Genomic DNA, 14,906 nt, shown 5'->3' with positions numbered 1-14,906 from the left:
TTCTTTCATCATACGCTGTCACCATGCAGTGTTAGAAAAATATAAATCGCTCACTAAACAAAAATTTAGAATCTAGGTTTTCTTTCATGAGCTAATAATACAATTTAAAGAATAAAGATGCAATTCACAGAGAAATACAGCATGCTGTCCACAACATTTTGAACTTTTTTCTAACCGAACAGATGATACTAATCTAATAAACAAGCAAAGAGTCTTGCAATACGCCTTAAAATGGGTTAGACACAGCAAGCAGGACAGCAATATCTGCTGTTTATTAACATATATAACTGTCTCTGTGAAACAGCACTGATCTCTCTAAACTGATAAACAGCACTCAACCTCGGGCACAGGAGGTTACGGGATTCTTGCCTTGTGCGTGAGGGCCTGTGTTGTTAGTTAAGTCGATGTGAGGAATAAACTAATGACTGCATACTGGGGAGGACTTTGCTCTGTTGCATTAGAGGTCTGCATTAAGCCCGCTGGGGTTGTAATGTAAATGCAATCGATGTGAAGGAAAAAAAAAAAACTCCAGTGGGAACCTGAAATAGACACTCAATAAAAAATACACAGAGACACCTTTGTATTCTTGCCAAGAAGCCTGCCCCAAAGTTGCTATTTTAATTGACCAACAAGCCAGGAATATCTCCCCATTAGGGCAAGCAAAGGGAAACATACTAATTTTTGTCAGTTACTCCCTTATCCTCCTTCTCTGACCTGCATAGATGTCTGAACAATGGACTCAAGTCAAGAAAAGTGGTCATAAATTCTTACTCAATTAGTGTAAGTAAATCATCGACAAAACCGATAATGAATTCTCACACAGGCACAATACACTCGTATTTATCCTGAGAAAGAGTTAGCCCACATGTACATGTACAAGTGCTGCAAAAATGATGAATGAAAGAAGAGGTTTGCTTAAATATTGATGTCAAATATGTCCAATGGAAGACCACTTGGGGTGCTTTTGTCACTGACTTTACGCTTTTGTTTAGTTTGGGCTTATTACACTAGAGCGGAGATGTACGACACGACACATGAAAGAAACGATCATGGCCTTATGTGTGTGAGCTTACAAATTTTTTTTTTTAAAAAAGTCTACAATCTACTACCATGAACACCAATCACTGATATCCAGAAATAAAATTTAAAAAATGCATACAGTTTAGTGAGGTATGTAACTAATCATGTTACAACATGTCCTTTTATCACCTAGATCACATTTAAAAACATTAAATGAATAAATGTAGAAGACAAAGATGAATTTATGCCATCATTCACAAACTGCCTGTTTACCGGTGAAGCTCGGACAAACGTGCGTGATCACTATTAGATAACATTCGCTACTTGTTTACGCTGGATGCAGTGGCTCACATTTGCTGAAAACATCCACTCACTGCCAATTGCAAATGACCACTCATGCTCAAGAGTCATCTGTTTTGATTTTGAACCACGATTAAAAATATAAAGCAAATCATTACCCATTATCTCATCTTTCAGAGAAGCCAAAAATTTCAGAGGAACCAATCAATGCATTGATGGCAATCAGAGACTTTGACCACTGGTCGTAAGCCTCTTTAAAGCTAAGCAATCAGTGTGACAGTTATACACTGCTCCTGGGGTCATTTTCATGACTCCCAGCCATGACCTCATTACCTCCCTTACAAGAGCTGTAATTACAAACACAACCTGACGAGACCAGCAAAACAAAACCTTTAAGAATCATTTTACAATTTAAAAAAAATACGGCTGAAGAATGTTTTTTTTATTGGTTTGTTTTTGTTTTGCTTTTCATTTCACAGAAAAATGAAAAGGCACTTAAGTGTCCTAAGGTATTATCAAGAGCAGAGAGCAACAAGGTCAATAGGAAGGACGCTTTCATGAAGAACACTTCATCTAAGTAACTATGGGGAAAGTCATGATGGAATACAATGACAAAATCATGGGATGTGTTTTGGGTATCCTGTATTCATAAAGGATGGCTAACTTAATTAAACTGCTTAATTTAAGATGCTCTGGTCAATAGAAAATTACATAATGAGAAATGAGCAGGTATATTAGTCAAGTTATTCCATTCAAACTGTTCTCCTAAATTAGACTGACACAAAATCAACTGTCATGGAAGCACTCGCAAACATGAAGTTGTTGCTATTGAAGTTTCTCACTTTATTTATTTATTTATTTATTTTTAATTGTTATCCATTTTCTCTCTAAAATTGTATAAAACAGATCACACCCCACTTTCATGGAAAATGACAATATCAGATTGTGGTACTACAGTGCTGAAATGACATTGTACACGTTAACATCTAAGCTACTACACAGGAAAATTAATTTTGAATTGGTTGCTATTACAGACCTAAATTATCCCCATAAACATTAAGACATACAACAACAATAAAGACCAGAATGACTCACACTGTTGAATTTAATTAATGGAATATTGTCGAGTAACCTTGTGAACATGACACAATTGTATACTACAGAGGCAAATCCCTCACTAATGTTTAACAAGACAGACTGACGTTATGAACAGCATTAAATCATAAGTGAAATGAAACTGTTATTAATGTGTAATTGATGGCATCAATTAACGCTGGTCTCATGAGAGACTAAGATAGTTTTCAGTTCTCCAGCTTACGGTGCACGATGTGTTCCAATAAACCATGTGGGCAGGACACCAATGTGACACTATGTGCAGATCTATTGCCAGCCCTTCGCAGTTCAGCCAAAGAGACCAGCACCATATTCATTTCACTCAGCAACAGTCTCTAAATTGACCTCTACTTGCGGTAGGTACTAAGCATAGTAAAAGAGTTAACTTAAAATAAATAAATAAATAAATAAATGCATAATTTAAAAAATAAAAAATGACTATGCTGGTGGGCCTCTTTAGACTGCCAAAATGACAGCCGTTTCAGAAAGCACATATTATTCTTTTACTGTTAACAGATTTGGGTAAACCACATGATATTTACATAAAATAAGCATTAATCATTTTCCTATCACGTGCAAAACTGAAAACACAGAAGTTTTTATTATTTCTTACCGACGAGAGCGTTAATCCGTGCAAAACCTAACTATATTATTTTTAAAAAGAGCCCCTCGCTTCCAAGAGACATTTTTTTTTGTAAATCTACTCACAAAAAACATAACGGCACAATACAAAAGAGGTGTTTACATGACGTCTTCCAACGGAGTCAGTAGGTCTGATACGTCATGCAATATCGTGACAACGCTGTCAAGTGAAGTTTTGTTAGAAAGTGGTCTATCAGGTAGAGAATACGTTGTACAGCGAGTAACGTACTCGTTATGTTACGATTCTCAGTCGTACGTCAACTACTTGTTAGGTTAACTAACAAAATTTAGTGTAATTTTCCCTTCTGTTACGTTTACAGTAATCTGTCAAGACTACACATAGCCTAAATCATTTACCCGCGGCCAGTGTTGTGCCTATCGCAAATAATCTTCCAAAACGTTAGATTCGCTGTGTAAATAAACAAGCAAATCAGAAATACACCGCAGTTCAGATAAGAACACTTTATCTATCATTTCCTTTGGAATATTCCTTTCAAGAAGACCGAATGGCTCGTGTGTACTGTGCATATTAAACACGCCAATAAACGCGCGGAGAGAACATGTACAGTATATGTGTGTTTACGAAAGACAACAGAAGACTCAAACATTAAAAGTTCAAACGTAAAAGACATTTCGCTCCCATATCATAACTACTAACAGCTAACTGACAACCAACTATTGGTGCGAACGTTCCCTGAATTGGGTGCGTTTAATTTGTGCTCTCAGTTGCACTCCACGACTCCCTCTTGCGCTCCCTCTCTCTTACACCAAGTCGGACTCCTGTGTGTGTAATATTGTTGCTATTTTTGCTACTCACCTTTTTCTCCACAGTCCCTCGCTGTATATAGACACCCTGTATCAGTGACTCCTGTGGATACAGTGCGACATAAATGTATTTTCAGTCACATTGACACAAGGCTTCTATTTTCGGGAGCTGACAAACTCAGAAGAACCAGTCTCTTGTCAGAGAAAAAGCTCCTCCCCAAATCTGACGAACACCAGACGAAGTCAAAGTCAATCGCCTCCTACTCGTGTCTCATCTCAATTAAAAATTAAATGTGAGAAACTTATGGTCAACTCCCACTATCACTTGTAAAATCTTTAGAGTTCCCGAGCGAGAAATAATTGTTTGAAGTTGCAAGGTGTGAAAAGGAACATAGGGGGACTGAAGCCTAGAGTTGTACGACTTAAGAATTGTGCGGTGAGCTTTGCAAGAACGACAGGAAACAGTTCCATAGCTGCTACATGACATCACCTGTATTACAGAAATGGTCGAGTGTCTCAAAGCAGAGCACAGATCAGTACTTAGTGGGAAAAGTGCCTTGGAAAGTGAAATTAACAGCTGTTTACAACAGAGGACTATGGTAACAGTAATGGTATTTTATCGACACGAAGCGGCAAATTACAGCATTACCCTGATTAGGTTTCTTCTATTTTATGCACTTTTAACATGGTTGTTGGCTTCGGTCCCTTAGATACGATTGACGTCATTTCTGTAAGACAACAGCAACAATAGGGACGCCGATTTTAAGTGACATGTTTTTCACCCAATTGAATGCTTCAGCGGTTTTTCATTAACCAATAAGCGAAATGAGGTTGTCTACGTTTCTGTCGCATGTGGCAAAGTCACGTGTAGGTGCAGGATCAGAGGAAGAGGTGTGGTGCAAAGAAAGAGTTGTTTTTACCGGGATTTAAAGTGACCATTCTTCAAATAGTCTAAAGAATATTCTTTTGAGAGAGCCTCCCACCACTTTAATTCGCTGATAATTACAGCATATTATTATGAAGATGTATTCTTATTTCTTGTGCTTGTGCTTTGAATAACTTGCCACGTCATTTTTAAACATTTTGGCAACGACACTTACTGAATTGACTTCTGAAGCTCTAATATTCCTTTCTGTCATGGAAAGCTTAAAAAAAAAGAATGTGCACCCTAAAGTAATATCATTTGTTTAGTAAAGAGAGATTACAAATGCTGTTTCGCATGTTAAACACCTGAAGGCTGACATAATTTTATAACTGCATTGGTGTTTTCAGGACAAAGAATCAGTAGCTGGTCTCATTACTCTAAGTTGATATTCAGCTCATTTATTTGAATTACATTTATGTAATTACCTTAGTTTCAACCACATAACTGGTGAGACAGGCCCTGGACTTCAGCAGAGCCTTACACATCTTGCTGGTTGTTACAGATACCAGCAGCTTTATGCTTTATAACAACTATGTCTGATGACACTGCAAACTAAGATGATACTGCATTTTCAGTCAAGCTAACTTAATAAGTGGTATTTCAGAGAAAGGATGATGATGCGATAATAACACAGTAATTCTTCACATATTTTCATGTAAAAGGAAGAAAAAAAGATGACTTTTGTCCAAGAGAGTCATGTTGTGTTTATGAAGATCCAAAAATATGTAGAGAGTAGTGCAGAATTTTGCTATCACTGTAAAGCTGAACATTAGCCTCAAATTAGACTTTAGACTCATACACTAATGTCCACCCCTGTACAATCAGATCACATTGGGGATAAGATTCAGCTGAGCCCTAAAATTGCAACATAGTCCTGGTGAAACTATAACATAATTTCTGTTCACGTAGTCCTGTTTTGACATTTGACGAAAGATTCTCAAAATGTGGACTTGTGAACTCTGAGATGCTACATCCTCCGTGTTTTTCCTATTCTGCAAGTAATTTATGTGGGTTAATTTGTTCCTCTCCGAAGCTCTAATTCGATCCTTACAGCGCTGAAGCCTGATAAATATAGTCCTACAGTCGCTGGCAACAAACACTCTGCAAACACTCACTGGCACCATACCTCTCGCTCACCACAGTGAAGCACTCAGCCACCTGTGGTCTGGTGCTCGGTGAGAACTGGGTGCATTTCACTGTGTGCTCATTCCTCTCATATTTAAGGTGAAGGTGTAACCTAATTTGTCTAAATGTAGTACTACAAATTCATTTTTGCTCTTATTTGTGTATTTATGCTGACATTTGAAATAAAAAGAATTCTGAAGATAGTTACAGGCCCCAGAGATCGGCTTTACACATTAACACACCATGCATTTGATTTTGCGGAGTGATGAAGTTTGACGGAAAAAAAAGTAGAAAAAAAAATCAAATTCCCCAACATAGATGTTGTATATCATAAAGTCACTGAACCTGTAATTACAGATTTTATTTCAATGAAATGTGAAGAAAAAAAAACATGTCTTGTAATTTCTCCCCATAATTTTACTCTTGAAAGATGGATCATGGCTTCATGTTCTGAACATCTGATCCCTTTTCTGGCATGCCTCTAAACTGCATCTACTACAGTGAGCCACTCAAATTCAGCTCTTGCAATGAGTCAACATTTCACAAATGACAAACTACCCCCTCCCCTATTCACCCCTCCCATCTCTATGACAGACAGTGCTGAATATCTCACCTGCTTCTTGTGTTGTACAAATACCTTCACAGAACCTGCTGTGAAGGCTGGGTCTTCAGATATATCTGTCTTTTTTTCAGCAAGAAACTTCTCCTTCTCTGTTTCAACCTCTTTCTTCCCCCTCTCACTCTGTCTCTGTCCCTCTCTTTTCCTCTCTGTCTTGCTTTTCAAAGCCAGACCAGCTGGCTTTGGACGGCTTCCTTCTTGCCCCTGTGAGGCCTGACTTCACACTCTCTGCCTCTTCACGTCCCCGGGTCTTTCTGCTGGGAGGGGAGCTGGGCGACAGCAGTTTGAAGGCTTGAATCCCAGATGGACACGGACATGCTGGGCATGCGTTGTGTGACAAGGCTTGGCTCAAGGGGATCGCTGGACCAGCCGCAGCTGTCAGTCACAGACGCAGAGGGTGTTCAGTGTGTTTTGTTGTGATTATTAATAAATGTGGGGGAAAAAATTCCAGTATCAAAGAAAACATTGAAACGGGAAATACAGCGTTGGTGAAGATCCATATACTTACAGCATTCACTCAAAAGGTACCCTTCATTTTCTCAAAGTTTCATCAGAAGTTTAAACAAAGCGAAAAAAAGAAAGAAAGAAAGAAAGAAAGAAAGAAAGAAAGAAAGAAAGAAAAAAAGAAAGAAAAAAAAGAAATCATGATTTAAATGAAGGAATGTTTCATGAAAAAATGATGAAAACTTTCGTCTTTTATCTAAATGAAAGTTGTATTTCGGGCCGTATTGATAAGTTCAGGAAGCACTGAAAATTGCAATGTGCTTCTCAGTGTATGCCCTGATGGAAGACAGCTGGCATTTTCAGGATTGCAACAGACCACAAATAGCTCCTGACATACTCTGCCTCCAATTAAAAGAGGGACTTTTCAATACCCGGTACACACGAGATTTATTAGAACCCCAAAGTTAAGTTTGATTTTCCATGATCTTTGGAATGCCTGAACTTCTGTCTCTGTTATTTATTTATTTACGCACTTGCTTACTTACTTATTTATTCAAAATGGATATGGCAGGACTATGTCTCTCTGTGTTTCACACATAACTTGAGAAGGCTCAATCACACCAGAAAGTTCTGATAAAACACTTTATTATCTGAACCTCATTAACGCAGCCAGTTCAACAGACCACAAGGCCTCTGAACCTATGTCACTCTGGAGTAAACAACATTAAAGAACAGATTTAGTGATCAAAACAAAGAATGTGAAATCAGAGATGTCTCATATTCGAATTATGTTTCCTACATCACTTCAAAACAAATTGTAAAGGGGAAATAATCTGATCACATCTGATCTCGTCACATGGGAGATACTAACGCATGTACACTGTCAAATTACAAATGGCCTTTTGGACTTTGTTGACCACATGAGGTATTACGCAGTCAGTGACAAGTCTTCACGGATGGTGATAATACAATTGGTGACTATTTGTTATTAATAAAATAACCAAAATCCACTTAGTACGACGCTTCAGAACATAGGAGTGTGTGAGGATGCACTGATGAGAGATCTGGTGCTAAAGCATGCCGGTTTGTCTCAGTGCAGGCTGAGGTAGTGCGTTAGAGAACTATGTAGAAGGTCTAAAAATACCCAGTCTCTCACAGTCTGGATCAGTTCTCTCATTACCGCATGTAATTAACACTAACCATGCCTTGCCAAGTCAGAGTAGCACCAGCAGAACACAAAACTCCTGCATACTTATGTGTCAGTATAACAAAGTTTGGGAAAACTTTTTTGAAGTTCTGTATGTCTTCTTTTTTTTAATGCACTATACATCCTAACCTACAGGTAATTTGTCTTTGTACTCCACACCTGAATTTTCTTTGTTTTTCCCCTTGCACATGAAACTAGATTTGGCCTATGCTATACCTATAGAAACGCCAGATGTGGTTTTTATCTACTAGGGGGCTCCTTAGGTTTCTCCATGGCAATCACAGCCAGTGGTGAATCTCTCACCCTTTTTCTTTTTCCAGGTGAGCTGTTTCAAGATGATAATAATGGAAGTGATGGTGGCAGTGTCTAGTATATATATAACAATGGCATCTGTGTTCATGGGAATAGAGACATGTAACTCTGTTTTTTAATGAGAAAGAACTCCACCGGGATTGGAACTACAGTGAGCCCAAGAGTTCACTGCCTGCTCTGCTTTGTCCCTTTGTCTGTTCTTTTCAACACTGAAGAATTTTAACATGTGAATAAATCCTTACAGGATTAACTGTTTGTTTAGAATGGGCTTTGTTTCCAGTAAAGAAGTAAACAGCTTCCAGTAACTTAGCTCCATAATTATCCTACATATTCAGGGAGTCTACAGTATAACACCATTTATAAAATGAGCCAGCCATTTTGCATTAACTGTAGTGAGCTCATTAAATATTGACCAAGGTCAGAAATGAAGCTCCTCTTCCCATTTTTCATTTTGTCCCTAATTTCATGAAATATTTCATTAATAAAACAAAATGGCTGCCAAATAACTCACTCTGACATCTTGTTGTCAGGCAATATTAGAAGAATAGTGCTCGATAAACAAAGACTTCAAATGGTTTGTGAGCAGTTGTGTAATGAGTAAATTCTGACAAAAAGACATATTGTGAAAGGTTTGGGGGTTTTTTAGAAGCAGACACGAGTCTCAAGGTTGGTTTAAGCTTTTTTTATATGTCAAGTCAGTTTACCAACTACATATCACAGAAAAGTTCAATATTCAGATGTGAGAAATTAAGATGGGAGCACTGATTTCAATGATTGGTCGTTCAGTAGTCTGATATATCTATCTTTGTCCGTTACCTAACAAAATATTGAACACCTTGCTTGTAAGAAATATTAGAAAAATCAATATTTTCATACACTTCACCTTGAGGCATGAGTGCACTAGGTTTTAACCGACAATTTGATCAATGGCACAAACACAGGATGAAAACACATTAAGAGATGTCTGAGGCTTTTAACGCATCCCAACAAGGCCATGTTTTTTCCTTTTCTTTTTTTTTTTCACATGCATCATTTACACCCCTCTACATATTATACCAGAGTAACCAAGCCAGAGGGAATTGCCATTGACAATCAGTCACCAATGCGTAAAATCTCTAATTATCTTTCATGTCCTCAAGGCCAGTGTATAGAAAAGTAGAGGGTCTCTTCCATTGTCTGCTCATATTCATAGAGACAAATGGCCACAACTGCTCATTTACCATTTTTTGATCATTTGTAAAGAGGGGATAATAACCGAACTGTACTCTTCAGAGTCGATGAGTGAACAGTTTTCTTTTGGATGTAGGGATCTTCATGATAATCACAATGCTGATGAGGTTCTCAATGTTAAATAGTGGCCGTGGTCACAAAGAATTTTCTAGAAAAGATTTGCCAGTCAGCCACAGCTAAAGCGTACATGTATGTGGTGCGTTGAGTCATTTTTTAAGGCCTGTCACAGATAATGGTTTAGAGACAAACTGAAGAACAACTCTTAGCAAAAAAAAAAAAAAAAAAATCAAAAAGAAAAAAAAAAAACACAAAAAACTGAGTTCCATCCCTCATCGAAAGCCACCAGTGACAGGAACTAAAAGCCTGTCAGGAACCACTCCCCCCCCCCACCCCCATCTTCAAAAAAAAAAAAAGAAAAAATTTGAAATTGTACGAAAAGAACAAAGCATTACATTTATACCACCAGTTCAGAGCGGTACACCTGAGTATTCTGTGCTCGGGGCGTCTCATTTCAAAGCAGTCATAGCTCTTAATTACTCAGAACAGCGATCCAGCAGGTGCTGTAACTCCACATTGCTACTATTTTGGGTGAAAATAAAAGGCAAGGCGGGGTACAGTCAGCTGGGACCCATCTGAGCATAGAGTGTTCGTATAGAATGTGTGAGAGTGGAAGTACGTCATCTCTTAATTTTCCTCAGGTTTTTTTTTGTTTTTTTTTGTACCTCAACTTACTTTTTCTTTTTTTCCCTCTTTCCTTTCACTGACAATCCTCCATGTCCTGACAAAACAGTGACCTCATATCAAACTGCAGCTCCTGTGTGTGTGAGCGGTTAAGATTAAAAGAGCAATAGCTATCCTCCCTCTGTCTCTCTCTTTCCTGAGCTTGAACCACTGATGATGAAGTTCAGGTTCAAATGTGTTGCTGTTTGGTGTAAAGATTGAAAAGTACATGCTCCACACTGAAAAATATTTGCAAAAAAGGGAAAGAAAGAAAAAAAAGGAGCAGAAAAAAAATTAAAAAGGAAAATCCTCTAGGGAGAATTCCCTTGGGATTTTTGTGTTCTTTTCACACTGGCTTTGTAATCAGTACGGTTTTGTCTGCGTGCAGCCTTAAGGGCTGAGGGAAAATGCTCTGCTATTGTTTGACTTCTCCAGATGTTGTGCCCTGAGAGTTTCTGTGTACCCAGGCATCTAGTAGAAAAAGGACAAAACCCATGAGGTATGATACCAAAGCTATGGAGTGTTTTATGGAGTGTTATATTACAGTGAGAGAAAAAAAAGATCCAAAACTAGGAGATTCTTTTTCACCATCAACAGTTATTCAGACAAACCTCCCCCATATTTGGTATTCTTATTTTTCTCTTGGTTGTATCAAGTTGACTGCAACACCATACTCCTAATTGGTTAAAATCAGGCAAATACATGGAATGACAATAAAAATGTTAATTAAAAAAAAAGCAAAACAACACTGGAAAAAAAGATGTTAAATTCCCTTGTCAGTTGTTAGTAGTTATATGCCCAGTTCCAGAGATGTTTCCGCCTCTAAGTGGTATGCAGATTCTTTCACAAATAGCTTAGTATCTAATATTACGGTTTTATGTGTTTCAGTTAATGGATGGTTACTCCGTGAAGCAAAATATTAGTTTTAGATGATCTTATCTATTATATATAATATATATTACTGTATATCTGATAAATACAAAAGTTTCTTGATATATATTTTGTGTGTGTTTTTGTCTCTTGTACCGGGCTCTTATAGAATAGTACCCTTTTGTTCAATGAACCCCCTGTAGTGCTATTGAAGATGTTCCTTCTCTAGCAGGCAATTTGACTCATACTCATATGCCACGGCTGTCTATGCCAGCCTAATCCACCAAAGAGACTTATGTGTTCTTGTCTTACAAAGTGGATGAGCAAAAATCCTCAAGTCTTTTGGCAAGAACGATCCTGGAAAGCACATTTTACTCCAATAATCATCCACTCAAGTGAACAAACCTTGTAACTCTTTGTTTCCTGCATTGCACAAACCAGCTTTGCCATTTCCACTCAGACGAAGCGTTGTCTTTCTGGCGTTGTTTCGCGCGCCCCCCCCCCCCCCCCCCCCCCCATCTCTCTCTCTCTCTCTCTCTCTCTCTCTCTCTCCCTCCCTCCCTCTTTCTCTCTCTCTCTCTTTCAGTCTTTTTGAATAGGTAAACAGAAAGCAGACACAAGAGATGTGCTCCTACGTGTCTAGCACAGGTAATAAATTTCTGTGTCAGGCCTGCGTGTCACAGATTAAACATGTTTTGTTTGTGAGTGATTTATGAGTGTGATGCTTTGCACGATGCACTTGGCAGTGAAGTGCTGAGGTTTAGACGATGGCGCTGCTGTAGCAGGTGAGGTGGAAAGGAAGAGAAGAGGGGAGGAGAGGAGGGAAGAAGAGAGGTGAGAGCAAGTGAGATGGAGATGGAGGTGGGGCGTGTGGGGGGGTGTGAATGTCAGATTTGTATTACAGGAAGACTGATCTGTCGCTGCTCTGAGGATGCCCGCTGTAACACACACCTCTGCCATTAATCACACAGAAACCTCAGAGCTCTGTAAGCTGCTTTGGCTTGCCCTCTTCTTCTTCTTCTTCATCTTCATCTTCTTATTCTTTTTCTTCTTCTTCCTCTTCTTCTTCTGCTTCTTCTTCTTCTTCTTCTTCTTCTTCTTCTGCTTCTCCTCCTCCTCTTCCTTATGGCACCCACCAACTAAATGTTGCCAGGAAACCAAAGGTCGTCCCCTAGAGTGTTTCAGACTCTGAGAGGCTCTGTGGGCATGAGTGAGCCTTTCCCGCACTCCCAAGACAGAGAGGCCCACTGTGGTTCATATATCCCCTCCACACACACACCAGGTAAGCAGGAATAACAGACTGATAGAGAGGCCCAAAGAGAGCAGGCCCCCACAACACCTTTCCCTGTGCCACACAAGGCCAGCGTTCGTTCCTCTGAAGATTTGCTAATATTTGTCACAACTTGGAAATGAACGTGGGAGTAAATTAGGCCTGACGAGTTAATCGCCCATAATCCAATCCGATCCTTGCCGGACCTTACGTTCATATTTCATCTTAGAAATGTGAAATGTTAGAAAAGCAAGTGAAACCTAAACAGCTCTTCCATTACCCCACTTTGTTAATGTATCACAAGTTTCTGAGAGTGTGTCCTTTATCAGAAAAAAAAAAACACTCCTAGTTTCAACAGATTAAAAAAAAGAAAACATGCTATGCTTACTAAAACAGCAGCTCAGCAAAATACACAACAAAAGGAATGCAGAATCACAAAAAAAAAATCACCAAGCTAGACAAACCATTCTTAACCTGTATTGTTACCCAGAACCGCTGTTTACGGCCTTTTAAGGGTTAAAATAGTATTCTCTCCTAAAGTTATATGAGGTAGCAAGAGTGTCCTTGAGAGCTGAAACTGTACATGCAACAGAAAGAGTCAGTCACTGTTTGGCTTCGATAGAAACGAGGATTTTACGTAATAAATTACACACTGAAAAAAAAAGGCTGCCTTGTGTCATTGGCTGTAGTCATTTTTGTGAATGGAGGGGGGTTCATTCTGAGAAACTTTAAATTATTTCATTTTCATTGACATTCCTCTTGACACACCATGAAAAATGAAAAGGAACCAGACACGTGGCCTTGCCAGCTAAAACTATCAGTATTGACACTAAACACCTCTTATAGCTGTTAGTCTAAAATGAAGACTGAATCAAACTTACCAGTGAGCAACTTCTTATCAAACTGCCTTAAAAGGGCAAACATCTCACCCACAGGACAACCCTACAGCAGCCAGCCTAACCCTCCATGGTCCCAGCTGCTGTAGCACAATGTGGGGAATGCAGGAGGAACCAGTGGGCTCTCACAGGAACACGGAGGAGTTAATGTTGCCATGTTTGTTCTATGCTGTACTGCACAGATCTACACATGTGATAGAGGAATACTGATCAAGAGTTCATGTTTCTGTTCTTTAAATACACATGTATCTATTTTAATTATTCTTCTTCTCCTTATTATTATTATTACTATTATTATTATTTAAGTTTTTTGTTTGTTTGTTTTTTTTTTAATTTAATTTTAATTGTTATTGAACAAATTGCATTTTGCAAATTTCCATTCACATTCTTGTTCCTTTTTGTGGTTGACTCATCCTCCTCCCATTTAAAACCTCTGCTGTCGCATTGTGATAAGCTCTTTGTCTGCCTTCTTACAGACAGAGACCTTGGTGAATTTCCCCTGTCATTAACAGCCAGTTTCTTTGCTAGCCACAGCGTGACACAGTAAGAAGTTTCCATTGACCGAGGCCTCAGTACCACCACAAAGGGAGTCCAGGTACAACCCCAAGGTCTGACATTACACCACTTACGACCACTTCCTTCCTCATACAATCTATAAGATCTGCCCTTCGTTCAAATTAAAGAGTATGATATTTGATGACAATCGCTATGTGGAAAAGAACCATTGTGTTTCAGAAGGGAAAAAAAAATTACTAAACAACTTCAGCACTGTTTAAAATAGCCCTGGAGCCTTGAAACCACTGTGGTCGTCCCAAGGCCTGGGTCTATTGTGGCAAACTGGGCTTTGTTCGACCCAGCTGGATGGTTAAGGTGGGAACAATGGGACAACACTCATGACCCTGCTCCCTGCAAATGGGACAGCAGGGACCACAGACCCACAAAGAGAAAGAAGAAAAAAGAAAGGGATGAAAGATAATCATCAAAAAAGGAGGAATACGGTGCGAGCGCTGGGATGATGAGATGAATGAATCATTACTGAATGCAAGCAGGAAGGAAGAACCGGACAATGCCAGGAAACTCATTCTGTGAACAGGTAAAAAACCTAACCTTAGTCCTGCAGTCTGCTTTGAATCAGTCTTCAATACCAAGAAGAAGGAAAATTAAAAAAAAAAAAAACAAAAAAAAAAAAACATGGCTTTCAGCAAATCTTTAAATCAGAAAAAGATCTGCAACAAATTGGTGGAAACCCTTCATCAAATAACCTTTGGCGGTAAAATCCTGTATCCTATTACTAACAAACCAAGAGACGGCTAAACTGAGAGAGTGTGATCAGAGCGTGCACAGATGGAAGAATACCAATGTGTCCAAACAGAACACAAGAGCACAAAGAACCGTATTCAGTCCGGAGGGTCAGATATGTGAAGTACATAATTGCAGCTGCTGTTTAA

This window comes from Chanos chanos, chromosome 2, assembly GCF_902362185.1.
Source record: "Chanos chanos chromosome 2, fChaCha1.1, whole genome shotgun sequence".
NCBI lineage: Eukaryota > Metazoa > Chordata > Actinopteri > Gonorynchiformes > Chanidae > Chanos > Chanos chanos.
Note: the sequence above shows the minus strand (reverse complement) of the source record.